This window comes from Melanotaenia boesemani, chromosome 5, assembly GCF_017639745.1.
Source record: "Melanotaenia boesemani isolate fMelBoe1 chromosome 5, fMelBoe1.pri, whole genome shotgun sequence".
In the NCBI taxonomy this organism is placed as follows: Eukaryota; Metazoa; Chordata; class Actinopteri; order Atheriniformes; family Melanotaeniidae; genus Melanotaenia; species Melanotaenia boesemani.
This window is the reverse complement of record NC_055686.1, coordinates 18,997,543-19,021,701: the sequence shown is the minus strand read 5'-3', so window position 1 is coordinate 19,021,701 and position 24,159 is coordinate 18,997,543. Positions and strand designations below refer to the sequence as shown.

At 38.3% G+C, this 24,159-nt stretch overlaps 1 protein-coding gene across 19 annotated transcripts in view; it reads right to left on the bottom strand.

The window, feature by feature from the left end:
- LOC121640129 (adhesion G protein-coupled receptor L3-like) overlaps positions 1 to 24,159 on the bottom strand; it is a 225,146-nt gene that overhangs the window by 173,676 nt on the left and 27,311 nt on the right. For all 19 annotated transcript variants that reach the window (XM_041985780.1, XM_041985781.1, XM_041985788.1 and 16 more), the window contains exon 2: positions 23,763 to 23,849. The gene's annotated coding sequence lies outside the window, so the exon portion shown is untranslated. The remainder of the gene's footprint in view (positions 1 to 23,762; positions 23,850 to 24,159) is intronic.

Sequence of the window (24,159 nt, the reverse complement as noted above, 5' to 3'; positions counted from 1 at the left end):
ATTGCTACACCATTGCATTTACTTTCACTCAAACTAATGGAGCTCTCGTGTAATAGACTCAGTTGCATGAGCTCACACACTGTGCTACTTACAAAAAAAAAGCCATTTAGGATGTACTGGTTTAATTTCACTAGATGCTGACTAACTCTAATTAAGCCATTAAAGACTTTTGTGTGAAGTATAAATCTGCAAACACAGGGTATTTAATGAAGTGATCCGAGGAGCCCAAGAAAAGCGAACCGCACTGTGTTGATGCTATCTGATGGTTATTTTATCTGTAACCTTTGTGAACATAAGAAGGGAGGAAAGTCAGATGTTTCACACATCAAATCAGAGGAGTACCTCCAGTACCCACAGAGGGAAGGGGACACTCCATGACCTGTGTGCACATTTGTGTTTTTATGCACTCACACACTCTTCAGGGAGCCGCATGAATACACTCACACATCCACATACCAATGACCTTACCCTGTGTCTCTTGGCTGAACAGTAGAATGTGTTTGGGTTGGACTCGGCAAGCAACCTCTCTAACTCTAAAAGTGGAGATCTCCAGGGGAGAGGCAGCCACATTATGTTCTGGGGTAGTTAGCAAATGTCGAGGTACAGGAACAAACTGCAAAATGTGGTTTTCTCAATTATGTGATGGGTGCTTCCATTCACATAATGCACACACAATGAACTGATACATGTTGCATTCAACAAAAATAAGTAAATAAATAAATATGCATAGTCCAAGACTTCAAAAATGCACAATATAAATTCAAATAAACGGTTTGGATAAATGGACCTAGAGGCCATAACAATTGTGGTGCAAAGCATAATAATAGGGTTTGCACCCAGCCCCTGCAAAGAAAATGCAATATTGTGTGTTTGTTGGCAGCTTTAATACACTGAGGACAGAAAGAATTTATATGCATGTCTCCTCAACAGATACACCAATGTTTCCTTAAATTCTCTCTTACATTATGCTGTTTCTGTTCATCTTATTATGCCTATAAAAACACTTTCAGTGACATTACCTAGAACCATCTGGATTTGTGATCCAGGTCAGAGTTCTAATTGCACTCTGGTGTATTGCTATTCATGGCACAAAACACAAACACAATTGTAACACTCTCTGCAGAACAGATGAGAATGAGGAAGTCTGTAATTACTTTTGACTTTCCAGAGTGCAGCAACCAAATATGTGGAAATATTGTTGAGCCACCCTAGACACAGTCCTGCTAATGAGACTGCCTCCAGTTAATGTCAATGGTACAACAGAAGACCCAGTTCATGGCCTTTTCCTAATCAATACTGAATGTGTCAATGCAGTCTTTGAGAATGATTTATTTGTATTTACTTTGGACAAAAATATTTTTTTTTAAATCATGTTTTCCCCCTAAATCAACAACATTTTCAGTATCTTTGCAGCTACATTAGAGTCTGTCAATGAGTAAATCATTTCAATTTAGAGCAATTTATCTTGATCCTTTGGTGTTTTGTCTGTCATCAGGTCGAAACATAGAAAATTAAAATAATTGCTTGTAAGTCACGCATGGAGTCTGCCCCTGATCACAGTTCTGACAAGCTAAACCCTTATGAGCCAAAATGCAGCCTGAGATTCTCTGGTAGGTGACTGCTAGTAATTCTTGGGTCAAATTTAAAAACTACAGCATGTTCTCTTGAGGCTGGGGTAATCTTCAGATCATGCAGGCTTGTTCTGTCTCAGATGTGCTTTTTAAATGTGCTTATAATTTTCTTACTAGACTCAGTTTGTAGTTTGTGTTTGGTGCAAATGACAAGTGTTAGCATGCTATCCCATACATCCTCTGTTGATTTAGCTTAAAATGTTACTGTTAACAGTTGAGAGGTTAGACATTTAATGTCATTTATCCCAATGGTACAACAGCCTGGCTTTTTTTTTTTTTTAATCTGCAAGATAACAGATTTTATAATCCCCATCTGCATATTTGCTTTAAACTCATGGTGTTGACGTCAAAACATTTTGACCAGAGCCAAATCGTTTTGACACCGACACCAAATATGAAAGAGGTTCTTTTTGCATCGCTGATGATCCTCTTTGATCCAAAACTCTCTCAGACAGAACGATATTGACTCCATTTCTGGGGAGTCCTGTCAGCCACCTCTAGTGAGGTGCCAAGAGCTCAGCTGCAGGGGATTTTCCACCCTTCCATCCTTTCTCTTTTAATTCTCCTCATTTAATTTTTCTATCACTCTGACAGTGGAATGTTATTCAACCTGCACAACAGGTCATCAGGAGTGTGGGGAGCTACCTTTTAGAGCAAACTTTGAAACTCTATCCTATCCGCTACCCCTTCACAATCCCCCTGAAATCCCAAACCTGATTTCCCAGTTAAGCCAGCCTAGCCAAAGGAGATGTTTTTGCTTATGTATCATGAGTGAAAGAGAGTCTATTTCAATGCCAGTCTTTCTTTCTTTTTTTTTTCAGACTTGGACATTGAGCAAAGAGGGGTCTCTGGGACTCTCCACGAGTCTGGCATGCAATTCCTGGACCAGTTGGTTTCTGCACAGGGGGAAGTCTGGAGTGGGGGGAGGTTTCTGCTCTGACACACGTCCAATACACACAGCTGATGCCTCAGCCTGGCAAGTCTAATAACATCATCTGTGCAAGACATTACTGGTGGATCTCATATTTATTACCCAATATGTCCATCAGGAGGGGTGGAAATATTGCGACTACAGCCAGCACCACAATGCTCCTGTTAAGATTTTCAGAGTGGATATAGCTGGCAAGCTGGGCTTACAAATTGAGAAATGAAAACTGCCACACAGCTAGCATAATTATGGCAGTCTGATTAACAGATTAACTTAAAACTCCCAGTACAGGGTCCATCTTCCCTCTAAAAATCTGTTACCATCTTGTGTTTGAGAGGCCTCATCAAATTTGATGGATACTTCCAAAACTGACATGGACAAATGAGTAATGCAGCCAATAGGGAAGGTTAAACTGGTGAATTTGACACATAATCTAAAGCTTTCATCTTTTATCTTGATGTCACCACTTCAACTTAAGCCATTTATAATGAAGTCAGAATTGGCATATAGTAGAATATAGTTAGTTTAGTATAGTATAGAACCTAGTAATAGATGCAAGTAAACCACTTGTATTATGAATTTATCAGAAGTGTATCATTAAGATTAAACTTTTCAGTGCAAATAGCTGGTATAAACTGTAGACATAAGAGAAATAATCAGAATGCAAAACATAAAAATTTCAGGCTGACCTGAAATAATCTGAGATAAGTGTGTTTAGCTCATTTCATGCATTGCAAAAAGTGTGGTCAAAGCCCAAATAAAAAAAAAAAAAAATGCAATATAAGCACATAAAGGTGACACTACTGTTTGCAAAAACTAGAGTATTTTTAGGATATGTTCTGTGGTGAAACAAAACCAAATCAGAGCATCAGTCTGTTCATGCCAGATGAAATTAAAATCATTAGGAAGAGATCATGATTATTTCTTTTCAGAAAAACACATACTACAACACAGAAGATTGGTTAAAAAGGAAAAGATGGAATGTTTAAATTGGATGTATTCTGGGTTTAACCCCATTAAAAACCTTTAGGAGGAGCTGAAATCTGCAATTGTAAAAAGAAAAAAGAAAGTCTAGCATATTCAGAGATCTTAAAGACAAAAGGAAAAGTGGCAGAGTGTACACAGAGATAAGTGCAAGAAGATGCATGAGAAACATTGAGGGACTAGCCAGTGCTGCAAATGATGTCAATAATTTTGTTCTTCTAATTTAATTCCAATTATACATGTTGCTTTTAGAGATTTTACATTCTGGTTTTAGAATTTGATGTCAGTCACTGTGATAAGATCCATAGATTACCCCAGGATATTTTGAGAAACAAAATGCAATCAAGTCAAACCAACGTTGTAATGATTATTTTTTAAAAAAACAACAAAAAAACTGTGCTTTCAGAAGTCTTGAATTGAGACAGTTCCATCTTTTAGAAACATGCTTTTATAAGAGTAGACTGATGGCAACATGCACTGCTGTGTTCCTCTTTTTCTGTTGTATGAATTGTGTGAAAAGAAAACACCCATGAGCATAAATTGCAATAATTTCTGCTCAAATCGCTGCTGTCTTATCTGCATATAAGCAGCATCTATTCTGATCTCACATACTGCCCAGAGCTGAATCAGACTTCAGCCCAAACACTTTTCCTCTGTGTGTATACTCCCACAGCGAATGCAATTTCATGATATCAATAGTTGTGTAAATTGGATACTGAGAATGAGGTAGGGATGATAATTAAACTACTTTCAAATACAAATAAAGCAGAAGTAACATTACAAGACAGTCAAGTGGTATGCAACACTGTTACAGCCCTGTTCAAGCAGCAACAGTTTGGGTCTATGCACAATTTCAACCTCATCGCCCCTTTTCACTTCTGTCTAAAGTCTGAGCCTGTCAAGTCTGCATAGCCTTTACCATTGTACGGCTGCTGAATTTGAATAGCAACTGGCTTTAATTCAGGTTTGGTGGGGACAACAACACACAAGATATAGCCACAACTTTCATTGCAGACTATCTGTCAAAATCAGAGACCTGTCATTGGGATGGAAAGGGCACATGTTAAGTGAAGTGACACGGAGAAATGTCCTCTGTTCACTCCGACTCTTCAAACCATTATTCAGACCGAAGCACACCTCAGCGATCCGAGCTTGTATCCATGCACTAATGCTCAGCGCAAATGGCACCAATAACTCACTGCATTTGAGTGATTTCTTCAGTGCACACTGATGACAATAGCCTCTTTGACTATGCCTTAAAATTTCTCAAGACGGGTGTGAGACAATATAGGTGTCTCAGTGTATAGGTGTGGGAATAAGGGCTGCATAAATGTGCATTGTAATAACTCACAGAGCTTGAGTACATTGTAGGAAGTACAACCTTGACAGTTTTTATTCAAATTAGCTAAAATCTGCTCATAATAGTTAGCACATAGGGTGTTTTGAACAGTAATTCCTCCATATTGTGTAAATGTGCGATGCAATGTAACACAAATGTTGAGAATTAAAACAATATTGTCTAATGTCTACATTATTATTTGCAAAAATAACTTAATAAAGCAGGCGTTTTAATCTTTAGAGCTCTTTGCATGTTAAACCAAAGAGTCAAGGCTATAGTAAAAGTGCTAGTACACACATCATTACTGGAAGGAGCAGCTTGAACACAGCTGATCTGCACTATGATCAGCTTTATGACAAGCTAATATAGTTACTTCTGTAGCAGTCAGGTTTGACTTTAAGGAGGGCATTGTGGGCTAATTAGTTTGCAGGGTTGCATGTTACAATATATAAAGACGTCTTTGTAGGTTAATTCATTTCATACATTGTGTCACCCTACTTTTAGTGCATGTAAAAGATCTGAGAAACTTTAAGTCCAAACCATGGGTAACCATTCTCTCTTAGAGGAAACGCTGTTCCTCAAATGCATGAAAAAGTGTGTGTGGTGCAGGCTTTTTCTCTGTTTAGGGCTATAACAATAATAAAAGTTTTGTCATTAGCAATCTATCTTTCCCTTCATTCTGTTTATCTTTCCCTTCATTTTTATGCCAGTATTATTAGATCACTTACAACTTCATATTTAACATAAGCATTATAAATAAAAACAGCTAATTATTGGACACTAATAGAGTATAAAAGGAAAAGGGAAAAATAACACTTTTTATGCTTTGTAAACATAAATAGCTCATGGCATTGCCATCTTTGTAGCACAAAAGCATCTGTTGGAAAATAATGTGGATATGTTACATTCATATTAGTTTTCTTGTAGAAAAGTTATGACAATGATGCAGAAATGATCACGATTATCTTACATGGTCACTGTTATACATGTAAGACTGTAAAGTTGCTCCAAATCCTGCTCAACGATGACTAGCTAGTGGCTAGTTTGGCACGCTTCAGAACAACTGGACACTTTCAGCTCATTAGTCAGAGCAGAAATAAAGTCATTTCTTGGTTCTGGGTCTGAATAAAATCTAAATCTTTGTTAAGTAAGCAGCTTGTGCCCTGTTGTTTATGGTCCTTGAGGATATGCAGTGCAACGAGTGAGGAACAGGGCATCTGTTTTAATCCAACTGTTTGTTTTAGTAGGACATTATGTATGCAATCATCAAGAGCTTTCTGAAGTTTTTTTTTTGTTTGTTTTGTTTGTTTTTTTTTTAACATATATATTAAGATGATCCAGTAAAGGAGCAAATTACTCAGAACAAAATCTAGTTACTGCAAAAATCAGATGATGCAAAATCTTGTAATCCTCTAACCTGATTACAGTGCTCAGGTTTTTCATTATATTCAAGTGGAGGGTTGCCTGTAACCAGTTTACTTCAGAGCATTCAATGCAAAGATCATAAATTGCATGATGACGAATTAGATCAAAATGCTAGACAGGCTTAGCAACAGTAACTAGGGGGAAACCTATCATCAGGCTAAATTTGCTTTTTTCCACCACTTTTCTCTTTCATGTAAGAATTAAGAAGCTTGCATATGCTCCTTTCTCTTTCTACAAACACTATGTCACTACTATGCAGCTGTAAACAAAGCACACAAGACGGACTCAGTGGAGTCAAAGCATGTTTCTTCATTCTGGTGGAGCCCATGCACATCGCACCACATCGACAGCATGACCTGCACATTATACACCAGAGCACTGTTATTAACCAAAGTCTGAAACTTGGCTTGTGTTTCATGTTAAACTGCAAAACAGGAAACAAGTTTTGTAGATCAAAATATTGAATGGTGTCTGAGTCCTGATCAAGATTTAAATGACACTTTCCAGCAGACAAGAAAAAAGGAAAGATAAAATATTAGTATCATATAAATTTCAATAATGTGTCAAATTTTAATGATTGAAAATGAAATTATTCAGCGCCTGAAGTCAGTGCTCCTTTATTAAGCATCTGCACAGCTATTTATCCATTATTGCTTTCTAATAGTGAAACATAACCTGGCTCACACTTTCAAACATCTAAGGAAGAAATTAGATCATCTTTGCAAATTAGCAAAAACAAGCCACCCCAATTTGAAGGGGGATTGTTTAAATTTGCATATAATACTTTGTCTACCGTGTGAAGCTTATCCTTCCACTACATGAATTATAAATACATTGGACTTCATGCTTGTGTGAGAAATCAAACAGTAAAGACGACTGTAGTTGGAGGGTTCAGGGTGCCATATGGCTTCATGTCTACTTTCTGCAGTGTTGTGTGTAAACTGATGGACAAAAAGATAAACTCCAGCTGTCTCTTTCAGATGAGAAAAATAAAATGCTCATCAGAAATGTATCCTCAAGCTATTGCTTCCAGTATTTTTAAGTGGATATATCATGAAAAATCCACCTTTTTAGCCCTTAAATACATGTTTTTGTGGAGTATTAGTGTTAATCAATGCAGAAATTTTAAATACATTCTCTCCTGATGCTGTGTATGTATCTTCTTATTTTTTTTTTTTGGTCATATTTTTCAGTCTGTTTAGTTTTCTCTGTTTTCTGTTACGTTTTTTTTATCTATTACGTTACAGTATTTGTTGTGAGTCTGCTAAATAAGGTCATGGACTTTTTTTTTTTTGTGATTCTGTGGTCCACGTTTAGTTATGCCGAAGTTACCAGTGGACGAGTCAAAATGTGCATTGTTGGGTGTATCAACTCACACAATTCCTTACATTGCCCCCCGGCATCAGAGCCTCCTGGTTGGACTTAATTTTTCACAGAAATGTACCAACATCAGTGGGGAAAGTCCTTTTTGTTTGCATGGAGCACTTCAAGGATGAGTGCTTCAGCAATCTCCGCCAGTATTAAGATGGATTTGCAGAAAAACTGCATCTGAATGAGGGGTCAGTTCCTTCTCTCTATGGAAACGACGGACACAGCTAAGCGGTAAGCTCCAAATAACGCTAAAATTATGTCAAGCTTTATTTTAGATGTGCATTTTGTGTGTTGACATGATGTACCGGCCGTTGATTTGATAGTATTAGCATTGTGCGTTCTGCATCTGTTAGTGCTGTGTGCTAACTTTTAGCTTCCTGCCTGAGGATATAACTGTACTTTGTGCTTTTAATAAAATGATTTGGCTTTGTTTTTTGACATTTTGTGTAGGGGAACACGCATTCAGTGACTTTCTTGACGCTCGCGTTAGTTAACTCCTTAACAATGTCGAGGCCTTGTTTATCTTATTCATTTTGTGGTAGTGTGGAAAAAGTAGTGTTGGGGGTGGGAGGACAACAGCTGGTAGAGATGGCATGAGATGATGAAAAATACATGGAAGTTTATGGGGAACTTATCAGTGAGGGACGAACAGAAAGAGAGGAGGACTCGAATATGTAAGGCTGGACGTTTTCCATTGTTGACATCTCTAGTAAACTTGCCAATAAAATGTTTCTCTGCCTGTAGATAATCGTATCGCTGCTATCAAACTACAAATATGGCCGAATGGGGTGGAGTGGAACTCTCTGCGACCTGGAGGGAGGCGGGGCATGAAAGGCCTCATTCACATTTAAAGAGACCGCACCAAAACGAGTCGCTCTAAAGACGTGCCTAAGAACAGGGGTTAACAAGGTGTGGAGTGTGTGGAGCTAAAATAACCAGGAATTCAGACCAAAGCATTGCGGTTCTACTTTATATAGACCATAAATTAATGTGAAAGGAAGGATTAAAAAGCATGAAATGTCCACTTTAAAGCTTATTCTTCCTTAAAACCTTAGCAAAAGGTTAAAAACTGTGGCTCATCTCTGCTTTTTGTGCACAATGTGAAGATATACTGAAGAAGCTATTTAATATTTTTAATTTTTTTAGTGAAAATCACTGCAAAATAGAGTTGGGTATTCAGCATCTTCCATAACTACCTCCGTACAAGTTGTTAACACAATGAAATAAACCAGCCTCAAAACTGACAACACTAAATATAATCTTGCATGATTTAGATTGAAGTGTTCATGTAGATGTATTCATATTTCAAAGCTCTACAGATCACATTATGGGAGTGATACATCTCTTATTTATTTGTATAGGATCCTGAAATCTTGGCAAAAAATCCCAGCTTTAGTACTGCTTGTTATGGAGCATCGAGTACTATATCCCAAGGGACCCTTGACCAAGTAAAACTCATCGATCTGTTTTCTGTCAGGTTAAAAAAAAAAAAAAAAAAAAGAAAGCACTCGGCCAAGAACATTGCTTGAAAACCAGTTTTAAAATATTTCTGCCTTATCTTTGCTCTTAATTTTGTATGTAGAGCACATAAACTACAAAATACCTGAATCTTTGAAGTGTTTTTATTAAATTGTACTCTCCTTTAGTAGAACTTTTTTTGAAATTCAAAGGGAATAATGTTGTCAAGTAACATTATAAGGTCAGTCGTGCTGCAACTTCCTTTCAATGCTTAAGCGTTTTGTCATCTCTGCAGTGGTTTCCATGCAAATAACACACTCTGCTGGGTTATTGATTGGTTGCACAGATGCAAACAGCAGGTTTAAATGAAGATGCTAAGTCTGCATGGAGAGAAAGGTAATACAAACTGATGAGCTTGGTCTGTTTGGAAACATAGCCAATTTAAAGGGTCTGCTGTTGCAATATAGCAGATCACGAATCTCAAGTGTCTTCTCATGGATGTTACATGTTTGTTGATTATTCTGTTAAGGTCTACCCAGAAAAACTGATTAATGCTATTAATAAATTGTAAAAAAAAATGAATCATCTGTGAACACATGGCATATAAATGGCATATAAATACAGCTTATATGGGGATTTGTTAAAAAAAAAAAAAAAAAAACATGACCATATGTAGGAAATATAAAATAATCACATTTTGCAGATTAAAATGTCCTTGCATATTTATGAACAGAGGAGAAAAGCACAGAATTTTGTTTATTCTTTAATACTCCAAATAACATGCTGGAGAGCCAAAGCCTGCTTATTCAATGATGCAATTTACCTCCAGAAATCTGGGGGAAAAAAAGGCCCCCTGTCTGCTAAAGATAGTCTATTTAAAAATTCAAAGACAAATGCCAAATTTCCATCTTTAAACTATTGAAATTAAAGAGCCAAAAAAAGTACATTTAACATTCCTTCTATGGTCTGGTCTATGTCCAAGCAATAGCTTGCTAAAATCCAAACCATTGAACAATGCAATGGAAAAATATTTATAAGCAGGATTATGGGGGAAATGCATGGAAAGGAGGATATATGGACAAGACACGCAAAGAGGTTCACAATAACTGAGTTTATCTACATTGTCCTTTTCTTCTGTAAATATAGAGTGTTTTCTCTTTAGATATGGAATAACAAGTCCCTTTATTTCCTCCTCAGAGGATTGCTTCCTGTGAGCAAAACACTGGAAATAACTCCCAAGTCTTCAGGTGAGAGCCCTCGGGGACACATCCAGATCAACGGTGCTCTGTTATCATACTCAGCTCATCTCCAAATACTTTATCTGAGAAGCTCAGAGAAAGACAAAGCGCCTTTCAAAGTATTATTTTTACATTTGTCACATCCTGTAGTGGCCTTATCCCAGTGGGAAAGAGCAGCAGACTCAGGAGAACAGGTAAAATAAATTTATTTGAGCTGGACACAGCAACCTCAATATGCTCTCTAAAGTCTGTGCTGTTTCAAAGTTTAGGTAAAGATATAAATAAAGTTTTCTCTCCTCAGCGCAACCGTTTTATGTCCAGGCTGACGTGCGTCTATTTAGTTAAAAGCACAAGAAAAGGCCGGGGCCATTTTTCAAAAATTGATGACGGCCTTGCATAAATTATGCAAACTTTTGTCCTTGTGCCAAGCAGTGCATCTACTGAATAATAATTAGAAAAGGGACTTGGGGATATGAGCATGCAGAATATGAAACACATGCCAATGTCCCCTATCTTTGGTCCCCATACATAGAAAAGGAGAATGTGGGGGGAACAAATGGAGGCAAATATGACAATTGACATAACTTTATAGTCTTCTCACTTTCTATATTTGATGCCTCTTGAATTGGACAGTTTGACAGCTGTCCCCTTTTTTAATGTCTTCAGCCACAACTGCTCTGACTGCTACATTTCTCACATCATCTCTAGAGATGGAGACCAATTAAAACTTTAGCCTGGAATATAAATTATCTCTGAGTTGCTTTATTGTCATGTTATGTGCCTTGGAACACTGTTGCTCTTGATACTGGGACTTGATAACTCTATGAATGAGGCTGTTAAATGCTGTATGACAGAAGTGAGCCAGACTTTATAAGTAGCAATGAAAAGAAATCTTGGACAGTGTGTCCATCTTTTCTCATGAACTGACTGCTGAACATCTGGATTTTACAGACATTAGCATTGCAATATGATGTTTTTCCAAAGAATGCAAAAAGATGATATGTCCATGAGATTATGATTTATAGATTACTGTAGTATTACAGAATATTTAAGAGACTTTGATTTCAGCCATACCAAAGCTGATTCAAACTCTTGGCATGCACAAAGCAGCAGAAGGATAGCTGTTGGTGATTCAACGTGCAAATGCAATTACCTTATTTGCTAATCTGCATGGCATCCCCCCCCTTTGGCAAGACAGAAGTGTCCAATTTCAGGTTAATCTGATCCCTTTTATGTATCTATAAGTACAAAGCACTGAGCTGTAGCTTCATTCATGACACAGTGTCCTTCAGTTTGTTTTATGCCTACTAGAACAGGGGTCCCCGACCACCATGCCACACACCAGCAATAGGCCACCAAACACAAAATATCAAATATAAAAATGTGCCATTTAATGTGGTTTAAATAGTAAGGTATAATCTTATTTGTACAAAGCTGTTCTAAATAAGTATTTTCAAAATACAAAGTTCAATATTTACAAAGTTCTATGAATTAGTTGAGCAAACATTACTGGCTTATCCATTGAATTCGTTCCACTGGTTGGTTCATTAACCCGTTAATGACTGATAGGAGGTAAAAACACCAACATCATGTCCAGTGAAATGGGTAAAAAGAAATATGCTGTCCACCAGCTCCATCAAAATCCCAACTTTGTATGCAACATGTTAAATATCTCTGTCCAGTGACAGGAAAATTGCAACAATGCAGACATTCAGAGTCATTATACAACATTTAGCTTTGTTTTATGTGTGGATTTTTTTATTTATTAATTATTTGCTGGACTTGTTTATGTATTTTTACCCTTTGGGCTACTAAAGTTAACCATCTTCTACTAGCAGCTTCTTATTTAAAATAAAATTGTATTATGTAAATGTCAGCAAAAATAATATGCATACTTCCCAAAAATGCCAAATTTCCCTTTTAACTTACAAATTAGATATCTCAGTGGACTGATGTTAGTCGCGCTTCTGTTTTGATGAATTCCCTTCTTGGCCATCTCAATGAATACTGAATAAATCCACTGGATAAATTTATGCACGTTTTGTGAATAGTATTTTGTTTCTTTCCTTTGTTTAAATCCACAGGCGATGTGTTTTATTGTGGAACTGAAGGGGGAAATGGATGATTGATTTATGGAAATTCACTCTGAGTTGATGACATTTGTCATATCAATAGCAATCTAACAGAAACAATAACCACTTCCTTATTACTGGTAGAGCCTAGAGTAATAAAGTCCGCAAAGACAGTGTCACTAATATGTAAATTTCATTATACAAAAAGGAAAGCTTTCACAATCTGCATTTTCATCTTAGGTCTTTTTAATTCAATACATGATTGCTTTGTCTTAATTCTCTCAAAAAAGATGTGATCACAAAGTAAAGAGAGACTGACTACTTAAATACACGCACACATTCACACACAAAGTCCTGCACACATCTGCTCATCAGTGAGCCTGTTGGAAACTGTCACATGCCTGGCAGGTTCTGTAACTTGGGCAGATGGTGCAGCACAATTAGGCCCACCAAATCTTTCAATCACTCTCCTGTACACCATATGAAAAATCCAGACCTGAGTTTCTCTTGAAGCAATGTTTTGGCCAATTTATAGTCCAGTCCCCTAGTTTTACTTTCATATTCTGCTAATTAATTTTATACCTTAACTACACTTGCAGTAAGGATTTTCTTTGCTACTGTAACGCTTTATTTGTTTATTTTTTTCTTAGGACGGTTATCCAATGAAGTCTCCTCTCACTATCACTTCCACCTCTACCACACCCAGTTTGGTTCTGCCCTGACTCTTAGCTTGTTTAACCACTGGCCTGAATGCAAGACTGTGCTGTGTAGACAACAGCAGAGCACAAGCGTTTCATTCACACCCAATTACTGTGAATGGGATTTTTCTGGCCAGAAATTCACAGAGGAGCACAATAAGAGTGTCAGAGAGGAACACGATCCCTGGCGTTTCACGTTCTGTCCCATGTTCTGAACACAAAAGAGATGAAAAGCGATCCAGTGTATCCAACACCAGCTAGGGCCATTAGCCAGAGCCGGTTAAATAAGGATAGCGCTAACAGAGGCGCTAACAGGGACGAGAAACATCTGCTGCTTGAGCTGGGCCCTTGTTGGCCTTGAGGAGTATGCCTTTGATCAGCGGCCACAGCTACCACCTTTCTACAAGAGCTCAGATGAAACACAGCCTCTCAAACACAAACGAAAAGTGTAAGAGAAACACATCCACTGCAGCAGGAAAACAAGTGCAAACACAAAAACACCCCAAGATTCACACAAGAGTAAAATCCTCAGGTCTATTCATAAAAAATCTGCTGCATTGTCATAGTACTCTTTCTGAGTGGAGAGAAAAATATAAACTTACTCAAGTTCCTTTCCTCTCCCGGATGAAAAAAATATGACACATCGTCATCTCCAGCGAAAGAAAGCCAAACACCTCACTCAAGCATGGGCCCGACGCCACCTTTGGACTGCCAATCCCACTGTTGTATTTCCCCCACCTGTGCCGGGAAGATGATTCACTAGGCCTGCCAGACAGCATCTAGGGACTGTGTGCGCTGGGGCGTACTCACTGCCAACACAGACAGAAGGGGGGGGGAACACCATACCTTCTCCAATGCACTGTGACCTGCAAAAAGCAGTTGGTAAAATAATGCGGCCTGTGAGCAGATGTATCATACTCTGTCTACTCCGTGCCTAACAATTCACCAATTCGAATCAAGGCATTGGGCCAAATGATTACGATATGGCAGACGGGAGCAGATCTAGGTCTTTTACACAGGGAGAATGAAATAAAATCACTGTTGCCCCGCATGAACACACCAGCTGCATCTAAAAAAGCAATATCAGAATTATAGGTTAAATTAGATTTTTTTTTTTTTTCCTTTCCAAAGACAGCATGTATATATAATTTTCAGGTTCTGTATTTTTAGCTATGAAGCCCACGCTCCACCTGTGCTGCTTTCCTCTCTGAATACACAAACAGCGCTGAGATAGCTTTTGTTCTGCCGATACAAAGAGAATACCAGTTAAAACAAGGCAACACAGATTTCACTAGGAATTTACTCTGCTCCAAAGCTCCCAACAACATCCAAAGAGTGTTTTTGCAAAATATATTTATTTCCTTTACTTGCTTTACTTACTTCCCAGTCACATTTTTATTCTAATTTTGAGTTTATTTATGATTAACTGGCATTTGAGTTGTGCACTTGTCAATAAAATAAAGCATGACTTCTAAACATTCAGGAGAGTCATCAAATTATTAAAGAGTGGAGAGAACTAAATGAGTTAGCATAATATTTCACTGGTACAGGGTAAAACTGTTTCATATTTAATCCGTGCTTATTGAATTTCAGTGCATTTCTAACTGCATTATACAATACATCACCTGTGAAATAGGAATTGCAACCCTTCAAACTGTTCAGGATCTACTTAAGAAATAATGGATTCTGGCAAAAATAGAGAAAGAAGGCTGAAGTACAAGTACAAAAGCCACAGGTGTTCAAAAGTCTTGATGCACTGCACAAGCTTTGTAACTGTTTTCAATGTTCATTAGTCAAACCATGGATAACATCCTGACGGTCATGTTCTAATTCCTAATTAACTACCCAGAACAGACATCATGGTCACCCATGACCTCAACCAGGAAACAGGACCAGTTTCTCAGGGCATTACTCTTGGTCATGTTTGTAACTGCTCACTTCCTTTCTTAACGCAGTTACTGTAGTGTGTGCCATGGGATTGCAAAAACTCGGCCATGCTTTGAGAAAGACAACCGAAAAGTCTGCTTGAGGCTACACGTGTTTCCAAGATGAGTGCAAACACCTGCACACTCAAGGGTAACCACAGTTAAAGATCCAGATAGGACTTTATTTTATGCAAACCACTTCTCAGTCAACAAGGATTGAAGCGGGTGCAAATGGAACAAAAGAATAACTCTTGACTTCATAGCTAATCTTGAGTAAAGCTGCATACCTATCATTGGCATGTTTTTACACCGTCTCTGAGATTAGTCATGTGTACACTTGCAACGCACGAACGTATTGAAGCATTGCCGTCACTCATGGTTACAAAAGAAGCAACGGTGACTAAATGTCTATGTTTGTTCAGGAGAGATCGGGCCTGCTGTCCATGTTATAACAGGGGCCACCTGGAGTCTGGGAAACAGGTTTATGGGTGGAATTAAGAGGTCACTATGGAATGAACAGGACAGACATGAGTAAACCCAGCCCAACAAACTACCTATCTATAAGCTTATGTTTCACAAAGGGGGCAGATAAGCTAATATGGACCAGCACAACAAGGGAATGGAGGAATGAGCAGAAATTAGGCTGTTGGGGCAGGGGAGGTAGGGTGTGGGTGAAGAAACATATACGGGTCAGGATCTACGGGAAAAGCGGTCAGTTGCGACTGAGCCCGGAAACTTTGAATCTCCGCAGAACAGTTAACCATTGACTAGAGGACTCATAGCTCAGGCTCCATGTCATTCATGGTTATTCTATTCCAAAGACCATGTGCAGAAAGCATAGCACCATTATTAAGGCCTCTACCTGCCCTGGGCAGTGAATGCAACAGTAATCAATGAGAAAGAGCAGCATTGTGGTCTGTCTTATAGAGCAGGTGACATTATGCTGGTGTGTGTTCGCATATGAATGAGATTATCCAGTCTATTAGTATTGCCTTTCAGGTAGGTGGTCTGGATGAGCATTATGCTGCAATTATTAATCTGTGACAGAGAAGAAGGTAAGACATTTAGTAGTGTTAACGCAATTCACATTCCATCAATGTGACTTAGACTAAGTAATCATTAACTTTATTAACTTTAACCAGAGCCAGAATAATGTGCTTGGTAGATGTTGGGAGTTCACAGATAAGAAGATTGGACTACATTTTATTTTTAAATTTTTAATTCATACAGTTATGGCTCTATTAGAGGAGTTTTCATGTTATAATTGTTTATTTTGCATTATTCAAATAGCATAAATTTTCTTTTTATAAAAAAGCAGACAATCCTCATGAAAACTGCAACACATCAGACTTTCTCTTAGCATGTGCAATCATTCTAATTTGACTTCATTTCTTTTTCCCACCACAAGCAAAAGTCCCAAAATCTTTAAATGATACTCAGGGAACTTAAAATATGGCTAATTTCAAAAGATAAATCAACCAATAAGTTGATCAAAGGAGCATTGAAAGGATTTTTGTGAGTTTGGCTAAGTCAGGAAATATTTCATGTTTCGAAATGCTTTTAAATTAGCAAAAATTATTGCATGATTAATTAATTCACATTCCTACTACACCAACATGATGGTAAGCACTCAAAACTGTGTGCATGTTTTATAGTAAGAACATCTGAAATATGTGCCAACTACTTTAAAACTTTCTATGTTAACTCCCCTGTGTTTCACTGCTTTCTAACTCCCTTTGAAAAATTTTAAAATGACCTAAAATGTCACTACTTTAAAATTGTTTGTGTGCAGGAAGCAGAAGCAGTGGTAGAGAAGACTGATAAACACGAGTGTTCATTCAGCTATATGTTACAAATTTAAGTTTGTTGCTTGCTGGTATCAGTATTAGAAGTAAAACAAAAATAAACTTTGAAAAACTATATTTTGGGTCATGAGTTAAATTTCAAAAGAAAAACAAAATAGAGAAAAAAGACTGAATTGGCCTTAAGAAGTGCACGCTGTATTCCAGAACATGGTTCAGTTTGTGTTCTGCTTGTCCCACTCGCACTTGTTCATAATCTCGACATCTGTCCTGAAAGTGATGTTTTTCACGCAGTGAGAGAAAATCGCAACACTGCTCTCATGTCAGATCAGTATTTGACATCATCTGGTGAGTAAAAACCTGCACTGATTTCAGCACAGACCCTTTATAAGAACTTCACAGTGAACCACAGGTAACAAAATTGATCTTCAGTTGTCAGGTACCTATGTTCCATCATGGTGTATTTAAAGCAATTATTCACAGTGCCAGGAAACAAATCCCATTGACTTGATTCCTATTTAATTATTCTACTTAAAAAATCCACTGTTGTCTTTTCTCTGAACCTTAAAGAAAAATAAAGGAAATCACTTCACCCATTATAATCTATTTTAAAATTACCTTCCCTCCAGCTTGTCTGTTTTCATCCAATAAAAACCCACTTTCTGCTCTTATTCAAAACAGAGCAAATATGGCACATATCACAGCGGTGTTTTACTGTGGTAAAATAATCATCTAAACGTAGAGTGACAGTGGAGGCTGATTAGTTTTGGAGAAAACATTGCCTGTTGAGAGAATAGATGCTGTCAGAGTGCTGAGAGACAGTCAAACGGAAGGAGAAAAGGGCAATGTACAGTTCCCATCAGCAAACAAAACACTCCATATTTCTTTGAAAGACAAAGTGTTAAGTTAGGCTACTCTGCACACTGTCAATAGCAACGTTTATCATCGGGCCAGTCACAGTCTATATATTGATTAAACCATCCATCACTTAAACTCTACAAGACATTATTTCTAATTAAAAAGTAAGTCATAAATTTTGTCTTTTATTGCCAAGCTGGGGCTGTAAATAAAATTCAAGGGAGGGCAGAAACAGATTGCAGCCCCTATCCACGGTTTAAAGCCACCGTAAAAAAAAGGACAGGCGAGTGTGATTGCACCTTTGAGATCCTTGAACATCGCCTACAGGGCTGACAGGAGGGAGGTGCTCAGCTTCGTCCCAGATAAACAGATGCAAATCAATAATTTCTCTGCTTGCGTTTTTATAAGACAGGTGCTTCCCCCTCAGAGGGGCTGAGAAGCCGACTCTATGCGTATGAAGAACAAATATGTAAATTAAATTTTCATAAACCACATGGGCATATTTAAAGAGACAGCACTGGGTGTACTTGAGAATGATGTATAATCATAAGAGGTCATGAAAGTGTACAAAATGCTCCATCACACCACTGAGTTGGCTGGTGGTGACAACAAGCCCTCGTTCTTCTGCGTCCCCATTTTCCTCAGCTAAACAACAATTTTGCTGCCAAATACGTGGTCGTAGAACATTATTTAATGATCCCTGTTGATGAAGAGACCATTAGCACACCTACGCTGCAGCCAAAGCTCTGATGTTGAACGACTAAGCGCAGACGGTACTCTCAGTCAAAGCAGAGGACACTTCAGGTTTGACAACTTCTGATTACCTCAGCGTGCACACCAGTTGTCAGGAGGTGAACTCTCCTGACAGCCAGCTGAGAGTGTTGGTTATTTTTTGACGGGCACAGAAGGATGTTTGATTTCACATGTTATAGCCAAAGGGAGGGAGGATATTGGGTGAAAATGGGGGAAGAAAATGAAGAAGAGGTTTGTCATGTGTTTCACAGCCTTCACTGCCAACAAAAGGAAGTGTGTGCAATCATTATTCATTTGTGTCCTTTTCTTCTACAATGCTTTTTTTTTCTTCTTCTTCTTACCTGCTGAAGCAGGAGCAGCTCTGGCCACACGACCATTTTCTGAATGGGATTTGATAATGATGGAAAGACTGGGGAATGATATTTGGTTAAGTGATAGCCAGGCACGATTCTCACCGAAGTGCGAGAGAAGTGGCCTTGGTAAAAGACAAAACGAGAGAATCACCCTCCAGGGGGAAGCAAGAACTAATGAGTGAGCTAAAAAGGACAAGATGGAGTGATCCTCTATAAAAAGACCAGGAGTAATCTCTTCCTCTCCTCCCTTTCCTCGCCCCTTAATGTCCTAAGAGATCTTGGCTCCTCCGTAAAGCCTGCTGCCTTTGCACATCAAAAAGACTCTGATTACACCTGCACACCTTGCTGGAGCTGAGGTTTTGGACAGGGTGCAGCAAAAGTTCAAGGCAGACTCATACAACAAAAACCAAAGAGATAGCAAGGACTCAGGTTAGTCACAATCTCTTTCAATTTAATATCTGTGGCTTTTAAGACAGAAAACTCTCTCCATAGTATACACTTACAATAACAAAATTTTCTTTGAAGTCCAAATAACATCTGGGTCTTCGGTTGCTTTGAATTCTTCGGTCAAATCAGTTTATTTTACAACAGACTCTAAAGTTTCAAGAAGAGCTTGAATCTTATCACCATCAACATGCCCTCCTGGTTTTAGCAAGTAGTGGAGCAGTACACGGCCACATAGGGAAGAGAAGGAGTAACAGAGCTGACAGAGGATGATGGAGAAAGACCAGTGAGCTGAACTGTTAGTTTGCTGTCAAGGGTGTCATGCTATTGAGATACCAAAACTGTCAGACACATGACAAGACACTTGTAAAAAAATCCTAGCAACCCCTTCCAAAGGAGAAATAGTTCTATCCAAATTCATTGGTCTTCCTGTCAAACTCAGGGGTAGTTAAGGGGGTTCACCTAAACAATCTTACTTAGGACAATAATGTGTGTTGTGTGTGAGGGAACTAAATTGGGATGATTTTTTATTTATTTTTTTTTTATTTAAGTGCAGTTTTTGTTTAGGTGTTCATTGTTCATTGGAAAAGCAGATGTAGTAGAGCTGCTTTAATATGCACTGCTTCCGAGGGCCACTATTGGCTCCTGAAATACAGGGCCAGTTTCTTTTTACAGCATCTCATCAGTGGGTAAATTTAGTCCTTCTGATTGGTGTACCAGTGGTCCTTCATGAAGCAGATACATGGTTTCAATAGGAGTCATTGCAGGAGGAATAATCAGTTTGAATGGCAATGTTTTAGTTGTTTGACTGTTTCAACCCACCTGACTCAAGTCATTTAATCCGAATCATCTAAAACCTGCAGGACAGAAGCCCTTGAGGACCACAGTGGCCCAACCCTGGTATAGACCAAACTTTTCCTCAGGCAGTTTTGCAGTCTACCATATTTAAAGCTCATCTAATTATTCGGTTAATAGGCTCAATTGACCATTAAGGAGTATTATTTCTATTTTCTTTTAAGTAATTCATTGTTTGGTCTCTAGTCAAATCTGACACACAAGTCAATGACTACAATTTGTAAAATTTATCCAAAAACTTGAGAATTTCTTTTAAAGTTTTTGATTTGGAGAAGGGGAAAATTACAGCAACAAATTTATCTTTTTGGCCAAGCTTGCTAGCTATTTATTGCTAGCTTGACTGGAGGCGTAGCACTCCTCCCTCTCTTTGAAATTGGGTCAGTTTGTAAACCTATATAAATTTAAACAAACAAAATCAGACAGAAGTAACCAAAAACAACACTTTTAACGTCAGTGCTCTAAACAAGTGGGCTAGTTTGTGGTTGTGGTTAGCATTTTCGCTACCAGCAGCTCAGCAAGAAAAGAAACAAGGAAAAATAGTTAACACTTGTGAGCAATCCACAAGATACTCTTAATATCAAGATATAGATAAAAAAAATATATTTTTAGAAAGCTATAGAGTTTAGGTCAATTTTACCAATGTCTCAAGCTTTTGAATTAAGCTAAGCTAGCAGTTTCAAAGGGTTTGTTAAAGTTAACTTTTATATTTTTTTAATAATTAGCTGTGGTTGAATCTTCATATTTACTCTTTAATCTTGAATATATCAATATTCTTTATGACAAACTTAGCAAAAGTACTGATACATGTAAAATTTACAAATGACAATTTTGTGATTACCTCAGTAAATGTGATAGGACGCAAAGGTTTATGTTGTACACCCCACTGTCTGTGCAGAGGTGCCAGCTGATACACAATTTGTTTGGTTGATGGCTGAACATGACCAAACTCAGACAAATATTGCATATCTTCTAAAAACATGATTCAAAAGAAATAAACAACACTGTGAGTAATTAAGGCTACTGCTACTTAAAGTTCAGAAGACAATGGCTCACTCTGAAGTGTTGGCATGCAGCTCCTTCATTTTACATAAAAAAAGAAGGCAAGCAAAGACAAAATACTTAAATATTGCCCACTCAATTGTTCTAAAAGCATGTAACCTATAAACCTGTAAATCTGTTTGAGAATAAAAATCAATAATAATCAGACAACTTGGCAAATGTAGTTCATAATAGGTGGCTTAAGTGACAGCCACAGGAGTGTTAGATCAGCTCCTGCCTATTGGGGCAAAATGACAACAAACATGTTTTAGCAAAGACATTTAGCACCTGTTGTCTTTACAACAGTAATTTACACAGAGGGTCAACAAATTCTTGGTTATCAGCCATAAACAAAGCAATATGTGCCTTTCAAATGATCTGGTCATCTAGAGGGTTTTCAAGGACTTTCTCTGGTATCCTTGAGCCAGGCTGCTTTCTGGACTGACCATAGTTGCCCAAGTAACAGGACACAACAACAAAGACGTGCAAAGTCAACTACCTCTGGACAGAATTCAAATCTGAGAACACTGCTGACATCGGCCAAAAGCAGTTCACTCCCTTTCCATTCAAATGATCTGTTTTGCATTATTTTGAGAAGTCCGGGTAGGATCACACTATGAAAACAAATGGAGGGCTCTAGGATGACAAAACCAAAACTTGGCTGAGCTAATGTCATCACAGGCCATTATGGTCTAACTAACTTGAATGGCTGGTGCTAGGGGAAACCATGTTGGGTATGCAAAGCATTGTTCACTGAGGTTCACATTAACTAACCAGGGTGAAGTTAAGCTTTGTAGTTGATCAGCTCTATGTAGGATCTTGCCTAAATATGATGTGGATCACTATCCTTTCAGCCTCATGTTATGATTTGTGTTTTATCCTTGAGGTAATTTAGACTGAATCTAAAGTGACCACATATGAAAAAAGAAGGTTAATCAAATGAAAGTCATAAGTCTATGCCAGATTGTATCAGGACATTTATCTTCAAAGCAATCCTTAGCTTTTAATTCATTTGGCATGTTTCAGCACTAATACAGTATCTGCTTTCTGAGTAGCACCAGTGCACGGTCACACAGTATGACATCTGAAGGAAAGCAGTGGGTTGCAGGACAAGTTGCTGAAATGTGTTGCTACACACAATCAAGGCCATTGTGTCTTTATCAGATTTTCACCTCACATCAAAAAAGCACAAGCTGGCAGGACGCACAACTACCGCCTGCTGCTCTCAATAATATTCAAATGACAACGCAATTCTATTTTCACCTTGCAGCTTATGTGACCATTACTTCTATGTCAGCAACATTTATTGTCCTCTCTTTTGTCACAAAATATGCTGGCAAACAAATAATTGTAGAAATGGGATTATCCTGGAATGTGCATGTCCCTGCTGGAACTGGGCTAAAATATCTTTCCCAGTTATTCCCCTGTTAAAGCCTGCATCCAGCAACTCTTGTGAAGCAGATGTGTATTGAATGAGGCCCTGCTGTCTTAACAAAAAAAAAAAAAAAAAAAAAAAGTAATGTGACACATTTTAACAAAGTGGCAATTTTAATGTCTTGATCTTGTTCAACACCAAGTCAGAAAATAATGTAAAAACAAGAACAGGGCCTGGAAAGGTAATGTAAACAATGCATGATGAAAGAGAAAACATGCACTGCGGCAAGGAAGTCGTTACTAAAAGTAGAAAGGAGGTGCTGCCGCATTCAACTAAGTTGAAGGGTAGATGCATGTAATCTAGCAGACTATGTTTGTGTGTGTAGGTGTCTGAATTTGAGTGAGGGACGTCAGCAGGCAAACTTATCATCCACAGAGCCCACCAGTAAACTCTGGAGGGCAAACAATCTCCCTAATTGAATTCAATCCAGCCTCACTACAGGAGGCATGGAGGCTAGTGGCTCTATTCAGAGTGGAAAGAGCAGCAGGGGGGCAGTGGCGGCTGTGGAGGGAAGTGTGTATATGTGTGTGTGACACAAGGATGATGAGGGGAAGGGCTTTAGCTGGCATCACAAGTAAACGAAGAAAAGCAAAGGAGATAAGTACAAGAAGCAAAGAGCAAACACAGCGCTGCTGAAGACAACAATGACACACCGACAGGGAGAGGAGACAGAGCTCAGCATGAAGGTTTCCATGGTTAAGGGTGGTGTACAGTCGGGGGTGCAGGTAACATCAGACTCAAGGCATGGAGAAATGGAAGCCAGCTGCGCTTTTGCATGATTACACTAAAAACATGATTTGCATCAGGGAATGAAATCCAAACACGCTTGGTAGATACGTATGGTTACCGACCAAAGAAAAAAAAGAAAACATCCTTGTTGCTGGCGGCAGAAATTAAAGGCTTACCAGAGATGTCCCACAGATTTGCATATGAAGATGAGCATCCATCATGACTAATTTTTGTAAACATCTTATTGCCCACAAAGAACAAGCCCAACTAGCACACATGAATGCTCTTCATTACTGCAGTGTGTTGGGGGTGGTGATGGCGATAGGGGCACATCTTGTACACTTAATCTAGAATCTATTGCGTATTCATGACTTGCAATCAGACATTTTTAGGTGTGTTTGTCAGGTCTGCACATTTTTTCATTACCTTGGTGTTCGAAGTCGTGTGGTTCTTGAGTGTTGCTGAGTACAAATCCTGTGTTTCACATTCCAGATAATGAACGCATGTTCCGTCCTGGAAGGAGACAGAGAGAAGAAACAGGTTAGGAAACCCAGCAGGATGCTCATGTATCAGCAACACTGATTCTTTTAAAATAGGTGGCAGGGGACATAATTTAAACCTCCAACAGGAGGAACCTTTAATATCTGCCAACATGACTTAAAGTCACTCTTAAGAGGCTTGTGTACATCTGCAGTATACTGATTTATGTAAAAACAGAAAAAAATTACTCCTCAGTGTCAAAATTGTTGCTTTCTCATGGTCATGTTACAGGCAACCTCTTTACTTTGGTTTCTTCTGGGTCAGCCATTATTAGGTGACATCA